Genomic DNA, 13,555 nt, shown 5'->3' on the forward strand with positions numbered 1-13,555 from the left:
CCTGCGAAGGCACATACATTCCCACAAAAAATAGCAAACTGCTTAATCTGTAGAAGCTATGTTATTTCATATAAGAATCAGAGAAAACCCTTCTTTATGCCTTAACATTTACGTGTGCAGAAAACACCTAAAATAATCTGCAAGTGCACAAACTCCTTAGTAAAAATAACGCTCGGGATTAGAATGAGACTGGAGAATATAGACTGTGAAAGGCTGAGGCTGCAATGGCTGGTGAACGATGTGCCAATGCCATCGAGTGGAAATCTCTTCCACTGCTTTACTATCATCATATTTTATTAATCAGCCCAACCAGCACATGGTAAAAACTGAAATCTGCCTACAAAGCTGGCACATATGGGAAAAGCTCACTCCTGGCTGTTTTATTTTAAACAAAACCTACAGTAGCTCCCATTGTTTGTTTGTTTTTCCCCCCAGACCAGACAGCATGTGGCTTATGAGCCACGCTGGTAGATGCGATAAAGCTCCTGACAGATCTGATTGATGACGGCACTAGGAAATGCTGTGAAGGTCACACTGTAATTCTCTGTTTGCAGCTGCGCCCGGTAAGAAATGCGACAGTAAAATAAAATCTGGATCCGCTAATTGCTAGTAAGAGGGAAATGCCCTCCTTACCTTGCCTTCTCTTCTCTTCCAGTTCGGAACAGGAATGCCGTAAGCATGTGTAACAGTGAGAGACCAGGTAAGTTTCAAAGAGATACTTAAACATACTTTAATGGACAAAAAAACATCCACCTACAGCAACTGGCCAAATATTGAGCCTGTATGCATTTGAAGACGGTTCATAGTAGCTTAGCATGAAAGCGGCATATTAAAGAGCTTTTACTGTTTGCTTCTCTGCAAAACTGAGATAACATACCACTACATATTCTCTGTGAAGAAGTGCTCTCTCTGATAATGTGAATACGTGAATTAAGCTCCCTTCCCAAAGTCTGTTCATTTTAGATGAACCAAGCAAGTATGCTCATTAAAAGTGGCTCAGGGTAAATTCAGTGAGCCAGAACATCAGTCAGTCAAGCAGGACACCAAAATCTTGTTTTCCATAAACATTTAGATGTGATTTGGACAGTGATAAGAGACTTTGGGGAATTCAGAAACATGATATAATGACTGTCCCCTAATGAATAATATATATTTAGTGCAACTCATAGCAATTACCTCACATACACAGAGTGCTGTATATCTTGGGGGGAAAAATGTTGTTATCTTAGAGATATCAGCAACATTACAGATTCAATTTCAAACCACTTGTGTACTCTTTTCTGGCACTTACTATTAATGGCTGGAAATGCTTTTATTCAGCATTTTGTACTCATAAAGATTTTGGCACAATAAGGACATTACCAACATCTGCCCTCAAGAAAGACAGCCTTTATCACTCAGCTCAAGAATACAGGATGGCAGAGAGATGCTGGCAGCAGCAAACCCCCAGTCAAAAAATCCCACCACTATGTCACCATGAAAGGAATAGCGTACTGATTTTTTAAAATGTTTATTTCTTTTTCAGTTTAGGAAAGAGATTTAAAGACGACAGTTCTATGCAGTTTTGCTTATTTTACTGCCAAACATACACCGTCAACTTCTGAGTTGACACATACAACCACTACACGAATAGAGCAGTACCTATACAAAATCAAACCTATAAAAAAAGTCCTCTTAGTCATTTCTTTCCTAGATGCCTTGATGGGTAGTGGTAAAATATACAACAGATACTGATTCATCCTTTTCACAGCCTACCGTATTTTCGCAGGGCTGCTCTAAGAGAGGCGATTGCCATCAGCTCAGTTGGACATTGCTGTGTGTTAAGGGTGCTCAGCACCTTGAGTGGTCAAACCTTACTACACACCATATGTCATGACCAACTTTCGGTCAAGGTGGCAGAGGGGTAATGGATGGAAGACAACTCTATTCTTCTGTCAGTTTGGATTTCATTTCTTACCATATCTCTGGAAAATAGGGCTTGTGTCCCAAAAGGTTTATTTGTTATCTGCTATAAGATACCCCTCTTGCCATAAACCCCAATTACGTTTCTGCAATACTGTTTGTTAGCATTACTAGCATCAGCATGTGTTTCATGACCTGGCGAGTCAAGAGTTAACTTTTAATCAGGGAGTAAGAGCAATGAAATCTATACATAGTATTTTACAGTGCTGTTGCATATGCAATACAAGTCTTTCACATTTACATAGATGGGTAGGTACAGTCCGACAGTCGCGCTGGCGTAACACCTGCGCATCGCACTCAAGAGTCACCCCTGTGCAATTGCAGCTACATGTTTTCCTACGTGCTCATAGCATTGACAGACTATTCTCGGTATTGTGTTATACAGACACTCCCCAAAAAGACATCTGGTATGATATAACAAACTTAGATTTGTTCTAAGGCCAGCTCAGGATGCTTCATAGTAGAAAAGCTAATTCCTCCTACATTTCAATAGATAATCTTAAGAGATGTAGAATAGGAGTATATTCAAGACTTGGCTTTTTCAGTCCTGGTTCAGAGTTCACAGAAACTCTGTAGTCCTTTAGTTGACTTCAATTTTTCTATTGTTTTTGTTGGGTTTGACTATTAAGAGTTCAACTGGGAGCCTAAGAACATTTCCCATTAGAATATATTAACCTGGAATAATACCTGCTGAGTGTGTAGAGCACTCACCTACCCAGCCCAGACAGACAGTTCCTGTGCCAGATGAAACAGTGTATTTATCAATAAACTGATGAATCAGAGGAAATTCAGGGTCATACTGGTAGCTAGGTGTCATTCACATGTAAGACAAGTTGAATTGCATCACTCAAGGGGCGCATGAATTTTTTGAAAAGTTGACACAGTAGGCTTTAGTGGAACTGACAATAATATAGAGTGAACTAAACTGTATGGGAGTTTGGAAGCATAAGTCCTTGCATCCCACCCTCCCACTTCAGCGAGAGATCTCTTGCAAGTGAATATAAAGCACATCCATTCCTCCTCCTCACAAAACAAAGAGCACAGCTTTGAACAATGCAGTTAACCAGGCGGGCTCCGGGACACCATACTCCCATTGACTGACATATCAGATGATACAAAACTTTTGAAAATGGATGGAAATTAAATCAGATGACTCCAGATTGCATAAATTAGCCCTGAATCGCTGGCTCTTTGTCCTGGGGCAACGTCTCAAGGAAGTCTGCAGTGAGCAGCATGGCAAGACAATTCCTGATCTGACCTTACGGCAGGTTCTCTTTGCACCACTGAAAGGAACAGCATAATTAGTCATATGTGTACCAAATATAACCTGCCCCCATTGAGATTTCAATATTATTTTGTCTCTGACAGTATCCCTTCAATTTTGAGAGCTTCAGATGATGCAAATGAAAAAACTCTCCACTAAGATTTTAAAACAGTGTGAGTGGCTGACTTATTGAAGTGTCTTTGCATTTTTACCCCTCCTCATTGCCACTGCTTCAAGAAACACTATAATTTCAACCCCAAAGGCCTTCCCTTTGTCTAAAAATCTCCCCGAGACCCAGGAACACCACAGAACACTTTGAATTTTGCTGACATATTTCCTGAGAAACAGCAAACAGTGCCACACATTACCAAAGGCAGTGAATATCTGCTCATTGTTCTGCACGCAGGCTTCTCCCTGCGATCACTGGGTACACAGACACACAAAGAAAACTGTAGATGCTTCTTTTCAGATTCCATTTCAAATTCTTCTTAAAGCCATCTGGTGCTGTATGACTGCAGAGAGCCAGGACTGCTCTCCCTCCGGCTCTAATGCAGGGTTCGCTCCTGTTCCACCCCAGTTCCAAAAGGAAAAAGGAATTGTTCAAAAGGAGAAGGTAATTGTGCAGCTCTTCCTAAGGAAACCACCAGGAGGCATAAGGGATGACTGAAGGGCACCAAGTGCCCATGTAGGAGAGCGCTGATGGATGGATCCATCTGGCTGCTAAGCTGTTCCCTTGTACCCCTGCACCGACCCTTCCCAGAGAAGCGGTGAAAATGAACTTCATCATACTGCTATTTTTGGGAAAGAAAAAAGTGGCCCTGTAACACTCAGAGCAAACAGCGACAGAGCACCTGTGAGGGTGAGATACTAGTTATGGAAAATACCTCCGAGAGCCGAACCAAGCCGTGCTGTGACATTTTTTTCCCCATGGAACAAAACAAAGAACTGCACAAAGAACAGCAGAATCTGTCAGCTTAGGAAGTCCTGCAGCACAGTATGTCGTTAGATCTCTCTGGCTTTGAGAAGTATTATTTTCCAGTTGGAGCTTAGCTGAAAAGATCAGTCATTGCAAAGGTACGATAAATAAAACAGGCAAGGACACACCAAGTGTTGGCATAAAACTGATCGTGTCGGATCCAGAGGGGAGATTAGCTAAAATACTTCTCTGGTCCCACCATCTGTCTTGCCTTGCCTTTCAGCAGCAAGCATTCAATCACCTACAGGGCCCTTCTGGGCAGGTGAACGCCTCGCTTTCTGAGGGATGCCTGCCTGAATCTGTTCACCTCCTCGACACCGAAGCTTGTAGTTTATAAAGCAACGTCTGCTTTTGGCTGTTTATCTGGCTCTTTTGCCGCCTATTATTTTCCTACCGGCTAAATCGCTGGCGAGTTTCCTCTATTCCCCCCACGCAAGACGCGTAACATGCACAGAACCGACGAAGTTAAAATTGAGTTTCCAAAAAAACCCTCAGTGGAAGAAATCAAAATACGTCGCTGTGAACCGAACCGCCGCCTGCCAATGGCAGCCGCTTTTGAGGCTTAACCTCTGTAAAACAGGAAATAAAAAGGAGGGGGTCGGATGGGGAAGCCAACGGGACAGATCTGGAAGGATGGGTCTTTTCCCTTTGCCCTGACTAAATCCAGGACTGTAACATGACGCAATCTCTCCGCTATGATGAAACGGGTTCAAATGGCAAAGTCTGGAGAGAGACCACCTCTTCCCACCCTCAAAAGGCAGAAAATAATAAAACTCTCAGCTGTACAAAGCGGCAGCCCGGGCTCTCCCGGCTGCCGGGCTGATGCCTTTCCCCGAGACGCGATGCGAGCTGCGGGACGGCAAACAGCGGGTTTCACACCGGAGGGACTCAGCCGTGTCCGTGCTCTTTCCAAGTCCGGGCACGGGCCGCACCGTGCGGCGATGCCGGAGCCCGGCGGGGAGCCGAGGGGGACGGCAGCCGCCGGAGCCGCCGCCGCCTGGTGCCGGGGCTGCCGCCCAGCTTCTCCATCTGCTTCTCCCAGCCAGGAAAACGAGCGAGACGTTATTTTATTATTCTTTTTTTTCTTTCCCAGTAAGCCCACAGCTTTGAACTGCTAGCACGGGGCTGCCTGTAGCAGGGCAAAAAGAGCCCATTCCTGAATCCGGCCCTTCCCCTCCCTCTTTCTTCCCCCTCTCTTCCCTCCCCGCCCGCGGAGCTCGGCAGAAGGATGCTGCCTGGAGCCAGGGGGGAGCCGGCGGGGCCCGCGGGAGCCGTCCTACCTTTCCGGCCGTCCTGCCGCGGCTGCCGGCACAAAGCGGGCTCCGCGCAGCAGCGGTGGCGTGGGGCGGGCGCAGCTCCGGCCGCGCAGCCCAGCACCGCGCCGCGCAGCCCAGCACCGCGCCGGGGGCGGGGAGAGGCGGGGACGGGGCGGGGAGGAGGTGCCGGCCCGCCCGGTCCCACCGCCCCCGGGCCCGGGTCCCCCGCCCCGCGGGGAGTGGACGGGGGCGAGGCGGAGCGAGTGGAACAAAGGCGGGGGGGGCACAGCATCCCCCCCGGCCCAGGAGGGATCGGGGGTGCGGCAGCCCCTGGGTATAGGGCAGGGGCGGACGGGGGCGGCAGCCCCCGGGCAGGGGGCCTGCGGGGGGCGCAGCTCCCCCGGGCGGGGACGCGCCCGCTGCGAGGCGGTGGCTGGCGGTTGCGAGCGGGGCTTTCCGCCCCTGAGCGAGGCGTCCTCGGTGGGTGGAGGCTTCTTCCCCGAGTGGGTGCTGGAATATTGCCATACCGCACCGAAGCGCCAGTGCCCTCCAGCCCCCTCCCACCTGTGCCCAGGCGGTGCTGCCACTCTGGCATTCAGCTGTGGGGGAACAACCCAAAGCGTGGAACCGGGGGCCAGCGGGGATGTCGCCATTCATCCGAAGTCACAGTTTGAGCCCTTGTGTTAAGATGGTGTCAAATCGTGTGCAGATCCAACATTGACTAAAAACTGGGCTCCGACATCTTACTTTAGCTGGATACAACCCAGATCTAAATCAAGAGTGCAAGGTGAGACAGTTTACGCGATTAAAGCTTATACTGATCAAAAGTGCCCTCTGAGAGCTTAAAGCAGGCTTCAGTTTTAAAAAAATTGCAGGTTGACACAGTGCAAACGTGCATATGGACAAGGTGGGTAAACATGTTCCAACTTTGACAAGTTCACATATTTAGTTCATCATTCTGTACAAGCTTGTAGCTTATGTTGTTGTATATCCTAGAATAACCTCATTAACCATCTTTAATTTTGGTGAATAAAATTTGTTTTGATCTGGCTAAGTTTAATGTGGTCTTCTGTCCTGTTTCATCACCTTCAGCCAATCCAATAGTTACTCCAAAGTAACAGGTTCAACCAGGGAAAATTCTACTTATTCAGCATTTACACTGCGTGGCCAGCTAAGATGCGCATGACATCTCTGTAGCCTAAACCGGGAGTGCTGAATTCACGGCCCAACCTTGTCAGGACAAATTATTTCACCTAAAATATCACTTTCAGCTCTTCTCTTTCTTGTATGCCTTTGGGTACGGGCCGGGAAGGACTTGCCTACTGGATGAGCTGTTCTGACAGTAGCTGCCTGCTCCTACCTGCCTTTTTTTCATTCTGCTTGTTGGGAGCTGGCAGGAGTGGGGTTTGGAGTAGTTAGAAGTAGCGATTTTTCTGGCAATATTAAAGGGCTTAGTCGGCCTTGAAAAATTAAACCGCAGCTCTTCTTCTCCACAGTTCAATTGCTTTCAGCTATTGCTGTCTTAGAGCTACTTGATTTGTATCATGACCTGTAAAACATGATCGCTAGAGAGAACAATCCAAAAGTTTTTTGTAAAAGCACAGCTCTTGGCTGCTCTGACGCACGCACTGTAATCCTTGCATAGCACCGCTGATTTCTATGCTTGCAGTGAGCACTTCAAGGATGTGGTGGCTTTACAGTCTCTGCTTTGATAAATCTTAATGCCTACATTACATTAAGTAACACTTCAGGGTATAGCCTCTGCCTGCCCTAAGACGTGTGGCCCCGCTGCGGTCTGTAAGCAGGGTGCTTGGTTCTAGCAACAACACAGAGTATTTCTTCCACAGAAATGTCCTGAAGATGTTATGAAGCTGATCAGCAAAGAAACAAAGATGAGAAACTGTCATCACAAGACAGGCAAGAAAATAAGCACTTTATGCCCTATGGAGATGAGAAAGTGAGATAACAAGGGGGTTGTCCTTCGGCTGTTGGACAGATTGGTAAGGACTTCTTGTTTTCTGGTGGTAACTCCATAGTGACTAAAGCATGGGCCATCTATTACAGAGACAAACATCAGACAGAACAAACAGTTCCTCTTGAAGCTCCCTCTAAAGCTGAAAGGCTCAAAAGAACTTTTTTCTTATTTGAATTCTTAGCTTCCACAATGCTGCATTTAAAAATGGCATTCCTCCTCCCCCCATTCTGAGTTTGGCCATATGCATTCTGTGAGCGACTTCAGCTGCAAAGTAGACCTTAGTGATTCAATGTATTTCTTTCCCATGAGTCTTAATGACACTATTTAACTACAAATTCTATTTTATAGAATTAAAAGGAACAGCATATAACTCACCTCAATCACAATATGATCAAAATAAATCAGTTGATTACTAAGGAGTTTCTTGCATGGAAACTGAAGTCACCTCATTAATAGGAAATCTGTGGTTCGCAGTAACCGTACGTCATACTTAGCACCCAATAAACTTCTTAAACTAATCATCTTCTAACACAAAATAGTAGAAGGCAATTTTGTATAAATATCCCTATTTGAAACACACGTCCTCCATGTTTGACAAAGCGCCTTCTAGCTTTAAGTTTAGGACCAAACATCCATACAATGTTCCAAATACCATCTTTGTTCTCAATAATTCACAATAAATTCCCACTCTATCAAGGGTAACTTCACTACTATAGAAACAGTCTTCACAAGCTTTAGGCATGACTTGATGAAGCTTAGCCATAGAGATGCCCTTATCTTCCTGCAGTCTTCTTAGTACTGGTTATCACAAAAAAAGAAAATAATCAAGTAGTCCCAGCAGTAAGGTATCCAAATATAGTTGTTTACAAGATTGGGACTTTAACCATCAGATAATCCCCAGTGTGTTGAAGGAGAAAAGTCACGACAATGACAGGCCATATTTATTATCTTTGGGATGAGCTTAGAAGAGTTATTATGCATGTTTTAAGACTTTTTTTTCCCTTGGAAAATCAACATTGGATGAAATCTGAGAAACACAGGCATGAGAAAAAAAATCTCCAACCATTTGTGGTGATTTATGTCTTGTAAGGAACTCCAAGCAATTTGGATTTGGCTCACTTAAATAATGTAAAAAGGCAGGAAAACAGTACTTTAAGCATTTAAAAGTATGGGTCAGTTTTTAAAGATACACTCAATTCCACTTCAAATCTGCCTTGGACTGAGTCCATAAGCAGCCAGCTCGCTAGTTTAAGAGGCCCCAAAACCTCAGCAACATCCTGGTGAGAAAACAAGTATAAGAAAAGCTATTGGATGATGTAAGTGATGATTGGTATCCCCTGAAAGTCTGCTCAGTACTTTTCAGTAAGACCTTTCAAGATGTTTCTACAAGAACATGGCGGGTTTTTTCAGTATCTTAAAGTGAAGTTATAGCTGTAAGAAAGAGCCGGTATGTTCTTGTCATTTGGTGCCAGAAAGGCTGTCAACACAATCTGCCTCTGGGTTTTTTGGAGGAGGTTTGGGGGATTTTTGTTGTTTGAGCTGACATAAATACCCTACGATTGTCAAAATGTTGACTCCATGTAGAGATCGGGGACTGCCCCGTGCAGAAGACACGGGCGTGTTGGGCAGGGGAGCTGAGGGCTCCCCGGCGCGCACCCCGCCGTGCCCAGCCTCCTGCCCTCGCAGCCTGCCGGCACGGGGCGAACGGAATAGTGGTTAGTGAAAAGCGGGCAAAAACACTGCGCAGTCCACTGTCAAGAGGTGGACATTACAGTAATTGCCACTCTCTTCAGTAGAACATAATGATGGCAGGATGTCAAAAAGAGTAGGCAAGTTACGGCTTTTTAGAACAAAAATCTTCTGTTACTTTGAAACGGATTTTTCTGTAAGGAAAACATCAGTGTTGCCACAGCTGTCTCAGATGCTTCAGGCATTTACAAACTAGGAATACATGTCTTTTACCCACAGCAGACAGCTCTTGATAGAGGGGTTTTTTTTTTCCTTTCTTATCATATACTGTGATCCTGTTACTGCAGAAACTATTGTTATTAATACTCTAATACTCAGCACCTTTCTGTTTTGGTTTGGTTTGGTTTTTTTAGAGTATCTTTTTGAAGTATCTCTTCAATGAGTTGTTTTTTGTTGGGTCTCACATACTTTCCAGGTTCGCTGGGGAAGAAAAAGAAACCATATTTTACATATACTTTTAAAATTTGTTTCAGGAATCTCACAGTGCTGAGTATATATGTGTCCCAAAAGGATGTCTTGTACAGGTCAAAATTACTTTTATAGAAATGCCATTCACCTTTCTGCAGAAAGGAAATTTGAAAAAGTGTGCATTATAGAAACTTCAAGAAGAGGGATTATACAGCTTTTTTATAATGCACAGGCCGCGGGCCTCTCCTTACCCTCAACACAGGTAGGTCTTCTCCCCTGTAACAAAACTATTTGCAACCATCTATCACAGAGATGTAAAATATCGTAAATTAGGTTCTTCATTCCCCTGCTAATTGATTTTGAATCAGGGTGAAGGAGGGATACATACAAAAGGCTAATATATACTTGATAATATATATAAGGATAATATATCTTTTTATATATATATCATATATATAAAATTGATATATATATATCAATCCCTCTTTCTGATTTCCATTTTAGAAGAATTTCTGTATAACCTGACCTTTGCCGTCTGGTGCAGGTAAGACTGCCAGTGATTTCAGTGGGCTTAGCATTTAGAGCCTGACATTTTCAAAATGCTATGCTGACATCCTTTTATTAGTTGCATATTAAACCCCCAGCGTCACTGAAAAGTTGCTCTACATTTGGGTAGTGCAAACTTAAAAAAAAAATCCTAGTCTCATTATTTTATATTAAGGTTGAACACACCGGGAAGACATTTCCAGTAAATCTCGCCTACTGGCCCCTGTGTTCTTTGAATTCAAGCAAGATTAGGCCAAAAATGGAATCTCGGCCCTTCCCTGCCTCTTTTTCCCCAGCATTGTTCAACAATGTATGAAACTCTATACCTTCCTTCTCCTTTATCATCATGATCAGGGAACAGTCCGTTATAAAACTTATCATTTGTCAGATTAATGCCTGTGTAATTCTGTTGAAAATCTCAGCTACCCAGATAAACCCACGGTGTTGTTTTACTTGTGCATTACTTTGCGCTTTTTCCTACACGAACACACTTACGTAAGCACTCGGAAAGCTACATCAAGTTACTCCTTATTTACACCTTATTTACTCTTGAGTTGACTCACTGTGATACAATGTCACGTTTTCACATGAGTAATTTTCTTGTTCCTTCAGGAAAGCTTGGCCAGGTTTACTTTTAATGATACTTTCACAAGTAACAAAGTATGTTGTTTTTCTTATATACTTTTTATATATTTTTTTCTGCTCCAAAAGCCCTTTTCAATATTCATTTAAGCCAATGAATTAGAAGGATTTTGAAAGAAAAAGATGTTATTTATGGTTGGGCATGTGCTACTTTACTGCTTGCCTTCTGTGCAGCATTTGGAAATCGAGGTCTGATGATTTAGAGTAAGTATATTTACAAGGTTTGTTTTGCAAGTATTAGGCCTCTTTATTTCTTACTGAATTTCTTACAGTAGATGTTTCACTATTTTTCAGTAAGCAAGACAGCGTTCAAGAAAATCTTCATAAATACTTTCTTTTAATTTCAGAATGACAACAGTGTTGCCAAACTGATATTAGTATAGAAATACTCATTTTAGTCATTTCATGAGCTTAGAATGCCTGAAATATGCTAAATTATATGTGAGCTTATTTCAGAGGTACAAAGGTAAAGTAAATGTGAAAGCAGCGCATAATCAGATCTTTATATTTTTATAGAATATTTTAAAACACATTTATAGACCCTGGAGGGAAGCGTCTGCCTTGAAATTCAGCACCTCATAATAACCTATAGCAGCAGGGTCCTCCTACTGTCGCCAACAGGAGTACATTCTTCTGTAGAACCCTTTAATTTTAGTCCCTCCCCAAAGAAAGAGATACATTTCAGCTTCTATGAGGTATTTATATTCTCTTCTCTGCCATTCAAAATGGAATAAATTATTTCAGTAGCCTTTGATTATTATGTTATTTCTATCGCACTACAAAAATAACCAGTTATTACACTGAAAAAAAGGATTAAGGAAAAAATGCAATTTGAACAATTTGATGCTTATACAGTGACTCAAAGTCCTGCAGGCACGGCTACCTATCAAAAACTAGCTGGGAGACGAAAAATGTCTAGTATAAAATTGGCAAAAACTGGGGAGCTCAAAGTGTCTGTATTCCAGGTCCTTAACTTGAGAGAGGTTTTTTTTTAATTTGACTAGCAAAATTGTCAAGTGGCATAGAGAGTATTAACCTGGCTCCACAACTGGATTATTCCAGGCCAGAGAACTGGGAAAATTCAGATGACCATTAGCAAGTTCAATTGTTTAATTTGCTATCAGTCATATTACCTATTTAATTATCAGTTAATAGAAAAATGTAGAGATACTAGTGTAAAAAATTAAAATTACTCGTATGTCTGAGTTCAGGAGCACGTCCACTTGGGGGAAAAAACCAAACCCAACAGCTTGCAATAGCGAGAATAGGTCTAACAGGGCTTCAGCATAATGTATATTTATATTTAAAAGTGAAAGTCATTCTTACCTTCCTTCTTCCACTGTAAAAAAAGATGTTATAATGTTTGACATAACGCGGTGAATATAGAGCAAATACCGCAACGCCTTTATTCTGCCAGACCACCTCCTGCATACAGGGTACAATGGGCTGAGAGGAGATTGCTGAAGAACTATCAAGGGCAAAGAAAGGTTTTAATATCAGAAGAAATTGAGAACATTGCAATTTTTAGTGGAAGAAAGAGTTAGAGGATGTAATAAAGGAGTGCATCATAGCAAGTGGAGAAAACAGGTCAACAGCAAATCATTCAGGACACAAAGGTAACAAAATTCAGAAAAAGAAATCAAGGATATCCAGACTTCTAACAAATGGTAAATACATCATAGCTGAGACAGTAAACCTCTTCCCTAAAGCCTGGAATCATCGCACATTTAGGTATGTGGGACGCGTTGCTTTTGTCTGGTTTTGGTTTCCTACTGATCGCTCCGGAGCTGCTGCTGTTGGGCAGTCAGGCTCGGAAGGACTACTGGCTGGTCCAAACGGCTTGAACACTGCATAGATTTGTTCAGCCATTTAAAAAAAATCATGGAACCTACCTACTTACAAGCAGGTAAGTAGTGGTAGTCAAGTAGTAGTATTAATAGTAGTAAACAGTAGTCAAGTAGTAGCGCATAGTAGTCAAGACGTCAAACCCTAAGTGGTAGGAAGAAAACATGCTAAATCATCAAAGTAAGAGCACTTTAAAAAACACAAAGCTACTTACTTAGTTGTAACTCAGAGAGACGGTGGTTGTGAGGAGGGAATAATCACCAGCTGCACTAACCCAACAAACTTCCATTTGCTGTGTGTGCTTCATTACCACAGAAGTAAACTATTGAGATCTAATGTTTCAAAGGCATGCATTTTTACCAAGTACCACCTTTTCTAACATCTTTTTTCACAGAACAGAAAAAGCGAGAAGGGATACAAAGACTCCAAAAGCCTGAGCCAGCACCTCTCATGAGCCTGTGAAGATTTGGCCGTAGCTCAGAGGCGGCCTGAAATGCAAACCTCCAGTGTAATTTTACATGTACAAGAGGGTTGCAGTCTGTCACTGTGATATTAAAAACAGTCATCTTTTTTCAGATATTCAAGGTACCTGAAAAATGGCAACCACACCTGTGAGCTATCAAGTAATCACATTGGTCCAGGGTCAGTCTAGATCTTAGGAAACCTACAAGAATATGAACCTCTTCCTCACACACAAGTCAAAGGGGCAGGAGAATGTAAGGACGCTCTGAAGCCCTTCCTTGCTTGCTCATCTGCAAGTAGCAGAACAGCATTTTCCTGCAGATCTGTGGTGTAAAGGCTAATTAAATTAATGGTCTGGCTTGGTCACACTTGGGAAATGTTAAATAGATGGCTCCTCATCAAAATGAGGAATGTAAGACAAGGCACCTCTCTCAGTCTGAACTGTATCGTTCTTGTTCATGTAAAACTAA

Source organism: Phaethon aethereus (genome assembly GCF_964289735.1).
Source record: "Phaethon aethereus genome assembly, chromosome: 4".
NCBI lineage: Eukaryota > Metazoa > Chordata > Aves > Phaethontiformes > Phaethontidae > Phaethon > Phaethon aethereus.